The 8429-nt window shown below is 38.1% G+C and overlaps 1 long non-coding RNA gene across 1 annotated transcript; it reads left to right on the top strand.

Moving 5' to 3' along the window:
• The first annotated feature begins 2169 nt into the window (after positions 1 to 2169).
• Positions 2170 to 4621, top strand: LOC118000076. The gene is made up of 2 exons (XR_004676371.1): positions 2170 to 2630; positions 4430 to 4621. It is a non-coding gene; the product is annotated as an uncharacterized LOC118000076 (long non-coding RNA).
• The last annotated feature ends 3808 nt before the right edge of the window (positions 4622 to 8429 follow it).

Below are 8429 nucleotides of genomic sequence, written 5' to 3'. Positions count from 1 at the left end.
AGGTAGGTGGCCTATGTCTCCCGTCCTGATGAAATCTGGTATGTTTCCAAATTGCGTTGGTCATCATTGTTTTGGCATCTTTTACCATCTTTGCTTTGGGAAAGGCTTTGGGTCACAAAAAAGATAGTGATTGCTTACAACCAAATCAATTTGGGAAATTCTCAGTTAAGTTGATTTCTTCATTTCTTGGAGACTTTTACAGGAAAACGCACTATGAGTCTTCAAGAAAGGGTTATCATAATGGGACTTAGCTAATTATCTGATTGCAAAATCTTTTTTTGTGTGTGCATCATTCATTAGTATGTGTTAGAAAGAGGGATTTCTGGATCAGTTTTGGAAATGCTGACCTTTTGTTTTTGATTATCATAGTTTAGAAAGTTTTTCTAACTTTGTAAAATGAATTGGGAACTTTAGATTTTCTTCCCCAATGCTTTGAAAGTCACTACAAAGACGCAATGATTTGTGCCTCTTTTAATTTCTTCTCGTGTAAGATGGGCCAGACAACAAAAATCATCCCACATGTGAAGATCCATGAGAATTCGTTTTTGAGCAATACAACTTTCTTAAGCAACGTAACTTTTTCTGTGTTGGACTTCCTAACCGGCAAATGAGCAATTCAAGGGATGTGAGGAGATCAAAGATTAATGATGGTGTGACTAAATTGGACTTTCTGGAACCACCCTTATTCCTCATGAAGACATGCTGAACTTTAGTGACCTCAGCAGTGCATGTGAAGACAGGGGTCTGTGAGGTTGGAGAGCCAAGCCTGGCAGCTGACTGCCTGTTATCACCTCTTACGCTGGGGGAGTGTAGGTGGGTGTCTATCAGTTCTCAGGGACCTATACTAAAAAAAAAAAAATGCATTTTATTTTATTTAAACTATATTACTCAAACCCATCTTCTGGGTTCCAGATTAAAAAAAAAAATTAGTACCACTTCACACCACTGAGGTACCTAACATTTACAAAGCATTTTATACATAACCTAGTTTTTAATTTCTTACTGTGCTATTGTGCGTACTCAAGGTTTTTGTTTTTGTTTTATTTATTCATGAGAGTCAGAGAGAGAGAGAGAGAGAGAGAGAGAGAGAGAGGCAGAGGGAGAAGCAGGCTCCCCGCGGAGCAGGGAGCCTGATGTGGGGCTCAATCCCAGGACCCTGGGATCATGACCTGAGCCGAAGGCAGACGCTTAACCATCTGAGCCACCCAGGCACCCCATCGTACTCAAGGTTTTAATAAAACAGGCTTGGCCATGGTTTACTACAATATGGTTATTGATCTATATTTGTGTTTTTTTACTCACTTTTGGGTAAGTTTTGAAAATCCAGGCAGTTGAAATACATATTAGATGGAGCCACTCCTGCTCAGGGTGCTATGTCCGCAAACGGATCTTTCGTATTTCTGTAAATGTCCCACTTCACCAGAAACAAAATGTATCCAGTCGGCCAATCCCCAGATACTGATTTCCTCATTCCTTGATCTTTCTAAATGACGTCAGAGATGCAGCACCAGCAAATCGTGCCCCGTTGCCCATCGCTACTTCTAATGCCCTATAAAGTTCCCTCTTGCCCAAAATCCCCCAGGAAGACGCTTCCACTGTTAGTGAGACATTGCACTCCCCCAATCCATGGATTGTTTTTCCTCGCAAAAAGGACATCAAACTTGTTACTAAGTTGTTTTAGTTTTGTCATTTGACCTTGCTTTGCAAAAATTATGTATCTCACCATCTTTTTAAAATCCTACTTCTCGGGGCGCCTGGGTGGCTCAGTCGTTAAGCGTCTGCCTTCGGCTCAGGTCATGATCCCAGAGTCCTGGGATCGAGTCCCACATTGGGCTCCCTGCTCGGTGGGGAGTCTGCTTCTCCCTCTGCCTGCCACTCCACCTGCTTGTGTTCCTGCTCTCACTATCTCTCTCTCTGTCAAATAAATAAATAAAATCTTAAAAAAAAAAAATCCTACTTCTCAACAGACTACGAGCAACAGAAGTCATGTGTTTTCCATCCCTCGCACTCCCAGTTACCAGCACAGTGTTGCACAAGGTAGACATTCACACAATGTGGTGAGATCATGTCTGCAGACCAGTGTTGTCGTTCTTTAAAGCAGCATCCTGCACATGTTCGTGTGATATTGTGATAGAATGAGAAACGTATATTTGGTCTTCTCTGGTTCCCGGCACAGGGCTCCTAAAATTCCTGGCATGGGATGAGGGGAGCATCTTCTGTTGCTCATAACAAGCCTCTTTCGATTCTGCCAGAGTTCATGCTAATGAGGTGACTATTGGAGGAAGGGGGCTGGTTGCCAGAGGGACCAACCCAGTGATTAGAGATTTGGAACTTTCAGCTCAACCCTCTGATCTCAGGGAAGGGAGAAGGGATGAAGATTGAGTTAATCACCAATGGCCAATGCTTTGATCAATCATTCCTGCATAATGAAGTAATGAAGCCTCCATAAAAATCCTAAAAGATGGAGTTCAGACTGCTTCTGGGATGGTGAATTCATCAATATGCTGAGAGAACGGGGCATCCAGAGAGGCACGGAAGCTCTGTGCTCCTCCCCTCCCCCTTACTTTGCCCTGTGCATTTCTTACATCTGGCTGTTCCTGAATTATATGCTTTAGAAGAAACCAGTCACAGTGAGTAAACTATTTTCCTGAATTTTTTGAGCCATTCTAAGTAATTATCAGACCTGAGGAGGGGGTCATGAGAACCCTCCATTTATAGCCAACAGGTCAGAAGTACAGGAAGCCTGGACTTGAAATTGGTGTGTGAAGTAGGGGCAGTTTTGTGGGACTAAACTCTTAACTTGTGGGTGTACACTAATTTCAGGTAGTGTCAGCATTGAATCGTAGGACACAAGGGTTGGAGAATTGGTTGGTGGTGTGGGAAACCAACCCCCCCCCCCCACATTTAGGGTCAAAAGTATTCTGTGAGTAGAAACAGATCATAGTGCTAGCTGGTAACAGCTATCATTTATTGAGTGTTAGATATTTTGCCAATGCTCACCGCATTTTGTTTCTGATTCCAATCGTCTTTTAAGATAATATTCTTGGTACCATTTTACCAGTGAGAAAATTAAGACAATTACTCAGCAAAGTTTATATTTTAAATAAGCAGAGTTTTCAGTTCTTCCTAACTCCCAATTCCTATCTACCCCTACTCAACACTGGGCTACTATTACATACCTCTATAACCATATAAAATCTACTTAGGCCAATTTATTCAATGAGTATATACTGGTCCCAATATTCTGCAGGATGCTGTGTGTGAGAACATACAGAAGGAAAATAATAATGGAGGAGAAAACACTTATTTGATTCTCAAAAAGTAGATATTTTTATTGTCTTCCTCTGTGAGACACAGTGAGGCACAGGATTGCTATGTGATTTGTCCAAGGTCGCACAGCTAAGTGTCAGAGCCATCCCTGAAACACAGGACATCTGACCTCAAAGCTGAACTGCTTCTTCTAAGTATACCAACCCTTATATCAATATGTTTTTAGTCTAATTTGAAAACAAAACAGATATACATGGTACAGCTATAGAACTATGATTTCATAGCATCCATACAAATTTGAAAGAACATGCTATGACCTTCACATTCAAGATAGAAAAATATTTTCATGGATCTCACATGCAATTTTCATGAGCTGCAATATGATTCAATACCTAAGAAAGATCAATTACTTGATTTAACTACAGATTTTTGTTCGGTGAGTTTTTTATGTCATCTTTCGATTGAAATTCTCTAAAAGAAACTCCCACCATGACAATTTCTGCCATTAATATTCTCAAAAAGACAAGGACCAAGAAGATCACATATGAGCCTCTGAATAGAATATAATATCTTTGGTGAAATGCAGTTGGCTCATTTAGACATAGTTCTGCTCAAAATAACCTAGATGGGCTGGATGGAATTTATTGCATTACTAATGTTCTAAAGGCAGATTTCCCAGCAATAACTCACCCATAAACCTCTACTTTAACAAAAGGCTACTTGATAGCATAGAATAAACTGGAATGCTTTTTATAGCCAGGGATTTCCAAACCATAAATACTCCCATCTCTGTAAGCAAATGGGTCAGAAATATTTATGAGACACCCTGCATTTTTATCACTTCTGCAATGGAATACAACAAAATTTCATCATGACCACATTCTATCTCTACCCTTACTCTATTCTGGTGATGAACTCCTTGGCATATCATAAGCAATCCATTAGTGAGAGGAACTTTGGCATTCAAAAAGGAATGAAGGGAAAAATAGAAAAGTTGTTGAAACTGGTTATTTTCGAGCAATATGCTATCAATTGCTACACTAAGTCTACTAGTTAATTTCACAACAATGCCAGAGTAGGCAGGCAGTAGGGAAGATAGCTGCCTGATAATTTAATTGACCTGCTAATGGTATTAATCATTTATTTTTCTTTCTTATAGAAACAAACATTCACTTGGGCCTAGAAAATTCCAAAGTGCCAGCATTTGCGACATGGTGCAAGACTCATCATATTCAACTTAGCCTTTTTTTTTCCTAAGAAAGAAGCATATGGAAGTAACTGCTTTAAAAATATCTCTTTAAAGCTGTCAGAGATCAAATTAAACATTAAAACCTTATGCTGTTGATCAGCATTGCTGTTTTGTCTCTCTTCCTTCTTAGAATGCTATGTAGATGGTGTGCCTGGGCAGCTCAGTTGGTTAAGCATCTGCCTTCAGCTCAGGGCATGATCTCAGGATCCAGGGATCGAGCCCCACAGGGGCTCCCTGCTCAGTAGGGAGTCTGCTTCTCCCTCTCCCTTTGCCCCTCTCTCTCCCCCTGCTTGATTTAACGACAGATTTTTGTTTGGTGAATTTTTTATGTCATCTTTCGATTGAAATTCTCTAAAAGAAACTCCCACCATGACAATTTCTGCCATTACTATTCTCAAAAAGACAAGGACCAAGAAGATCACATATGAGCCTGCTTGTGCTCTCTTGCGTGTGAGGACGCACTCTCTCTCAAATAAATAAAATCTTTTTTTAAAAAAAATGCTATGTAGAGAAAGCTACATGATTTTACATTAATTTTTTTAAGAATAATGATTTTATTATTTGTGTGTTGCATGCTTTTCTTTTAAAATTCAAGCAATTCAAAACTTCACAAATAAGAAAACTTAAAAAATTATTTAGAAAATAAACATATGTTATATTAGCTAATATAGATAATAAAAGCTTGAAAAGTCTAAGTATGAAATAAACATCAAGTAATATATATGCTTTGATTTTGTTATTTTAAACTATTTTATTTTTGAAACTGTGGTTAAAAATTGGGTTAGCCAGGGATGCCTGGGTGGCTCAGTCAGTTGAATGTCTGCCTTCAGCTCAGGTCATGATCCCAGGGGCCTGGGATCGGGTCCCGCATCAGGCTCCTTGCTCATCAGGAGCCTGCTTTTCCCTCTGCCTGCCGCTCCCCCTGCTTGTACTCTTGCTCTCTCTCTCTCCAATGCTTTCTTGAACCCATATGATTTCTAGAGATGCTATCATTAGCATTGTTATCATTCTGGAAGTCTGTAAAGGGAAGAGACTTGGTTGGACTATCTTTCTTTTCTTTACTAAAAAAAAAAAAAAAAAAAAAATTTATTCTGTTATTACTGACACTACCGGTTTATTTTATTTCCTTTCCATGCTATCATATAAGTTTTTCTGATTTTTAAAAAATAAGAATAAATGCACTTCACACAAATCACTATAAAACTCTCAAATTTTTCTGCTGTTTCCGTGCTTTTTCATATTTTCCTTAGTCATTTGCGATTTTGATTCTCCTCAGCACCTCTTAAGTATGGGAGATGGATGGCAAATGCCTTGCACCTTATGACCTGGGTTAAAAGGCCTCAGGAGGTACAGACAGACTTGTAGACACCATAAAGCAACAGTATTGCAATGACCTCACCACTTCACAATGCAGTAGCTCCAGAGTGGTCAACACAACTTAACAACTTTATGTGGGCCACATAAACATTGCCCTTCTTCTCTGGCAAAAAAAAATAACCACTTTTTAAGAAAATATTATTGCAAAAAGGTAGGATTTAGAGATTAGGATTATTTATCCCACAGATGATGTCTATGGAAGGCCTCAAGTTCATGAGGAGTTATTATGCAGAGAATAGGGACCAGCTGTTCTCCCTCTCTAAAGAAACCCAAAGAGAGAACTAACCCTCAGCATGAAGTCATTAGGTCAGGTATTAGAAAGGATTTCTCATGGTGAAGGTGAAACATTGAAAGGAACCTCTTAGAGGAATACCTTAAAATCTGAAAGAATTCCAAAAGCAGAATAATCCTCCTGGACCAATCCCAATATTTGAAATCTATAAAAGCCTTGTACTTTCATGAAATGTGCAATCACATATCTACATTCCTTAGTAGCCATCCCTAACATCCTCAGTGACTGCATGTTGATGGTCATGTGTTTTGTATGTATTTCCTATAGATGGTGAGTAATTTATATTTTGTTTCCTCACGTAGTTCTAGGGGAGGTAGAATTGTGTTGGCTGTGGAATCAGCCATCCCCAGGCAGGCATCCTGCTCTATTATTTTGATTCCAAGATCTACTGCATGGTATTTGACAAATTGCTTAACCTCTCTGAGGCTTGGTTTTCTATAATAAAAGCAGAAAATTAAGGAATAAATCAGTCCGTGTATTTGGGTCACAAATATAATGCTAGCACTTAGTTAAAGATGCATAGTAGTTAAAGATGTATATAAGAACACATACTTTATAAACATATGCATACCTTATATACGAATACTTTATAGAAAAACATCCAACATATAGGAAACAAAACTCCCTGAACAGATGCATAAACACCTAATATCTCATATTAAAATCTTTGTCCTACAAAAAGTGTCATTCCATGATTCATTTCAAAAACAAAATACTGCTTGGAAATTTGAAAATTCTCTCAAACAGGGGTGCCTGGGTGGCTCAGTCGGTTAAGTGTCTGCTTTTGGCTCAGGTCATGATCACAGGGTCCTGGGATCAAGCCCCTCATGGAGCTCCTTGCTCATCGGGGAGTCTGCTTCTCCCTCTGCCCCTCCCCCTGCTCATGCTCTTGCACAGGCATTTTTTCTCTCTCTCTCAAATAAATTTAAAAAATCTTAAAAAAAAAATTCTCTCAAACAATTCCTTGGTCAAAGAGAAAATCAAAAGTAATAAAAATATTCTTAATTAAAACATGACGTGTCAGAACTCATGGGATACAGCTAAAACTGTGCTCAGAGGAAAAATATCCAACCTTAAATATTTTTATAGATGAACAAGAATAAATGAATTAAGCATCACATTTTAAAACTTAGACAGGGGCGCCTGGGTGGCTCAGACAGTTAAGCGTCTGCCCTCAGCTCAGGTCATGATCCTGGGGTCCTGGGATCGATCCCCGGGTCAGGCTTTCTGCTTAGCGAGGAGCCTGCTTCTCCCTCTCCTGGTCCCCCTGCTTGTGCTCTCTCACTCTCTCTGTCAAATAAAATCTTAAAATAAAAAAAAAAAAACTTAGACAAAAGCCAAGGAGATAAACCTAAGAAAAGTTGAAGGAAATAACTCATAAATTAAAAGTGAAAATTAATGAATATAAAACAGGGAAGCCATAAACCTGAAAAATGAAGAGCTGGTTCTTTGAAAAACTAGTGAAAAGGAGAAAATCATAATTATACAAAATAAGAAATGAGATGGGAAAGAGGAGGCAAATTATTGTTTGCAGAATATGATTTATATATCAAAACCTAAGAAAATCAACTGAAAATTCCTATTGACCACAGGCAAATTTGGTAAGTTGTTTGTATACAAAATTCATATAAAAAAGTATAATGGGAAAAACACATTTACGATAACAACCCATAAATAAACTTAAAAAATGTGCTAGAATTTTATGAAAAGAATTCTAATACATGGAAGAAGGCTTGACTAAATAGAAAAGCATCTCGTGTTCTTGGAAGGGTAGATGGAATATTACAAAGTTTCACATATCCCCAAATTAATCTTAAACTTAATGCAAGTCAATTAAAAATAACAACAGGAGTTTTTGCTTTCATTTTCTTTTTTTTTCTTTTTTGGGGGAAACTCAGTGAAGTGATTTGAAAATTCAAGAGAAAAATTAAATCTGCCAAAATAGTATAAATAGTTCTGAAAATAGGAGCAACGAAGGGAGACAAGACATGCAGATTTCAAAACATATTTTAAAGCTAGGATATTTAAAACAGATTTTTACTCGTATGTGAATACACAGATCATTGATAAAAGCTAGTAGGTCAAGAAATAGATTCAGTTCTCTCTCTTGATAAGAGTTTGGTTTACAAAAGTGTATGCATTTGTCAAAATCTAGTGAATGTAGAGTTAAGATTTGTGCATTTCATTGTATAGTAAGCTTATTTTGAAATAAAAATCTATGAAGATGTATCGGACTCTTGT

The sequence above is a fragment of the Mirounga leonina genome, unplaced genomic scaffold, assembly GCF_011800145.1.
Source record: "Mirounga leonina isolate KUSES-001 unplaced genomic scaffold, KU_Mleo_1.0 Mir_115, whole genome shotgun sequence".
In the NCBI taxonomy this organism is placed as follows: domain Eukaryota; kingdom Metazoa; phylum Chordata; class Mammalia; order Carnivora; family Phocidae; genus Mirounga; species Mirounga leonina.
The sequence above is the reverse complement of the archived record's forward strand: the minus strand, read 5'-3'. Positions and strand labels throughout refer to the sequence as shown.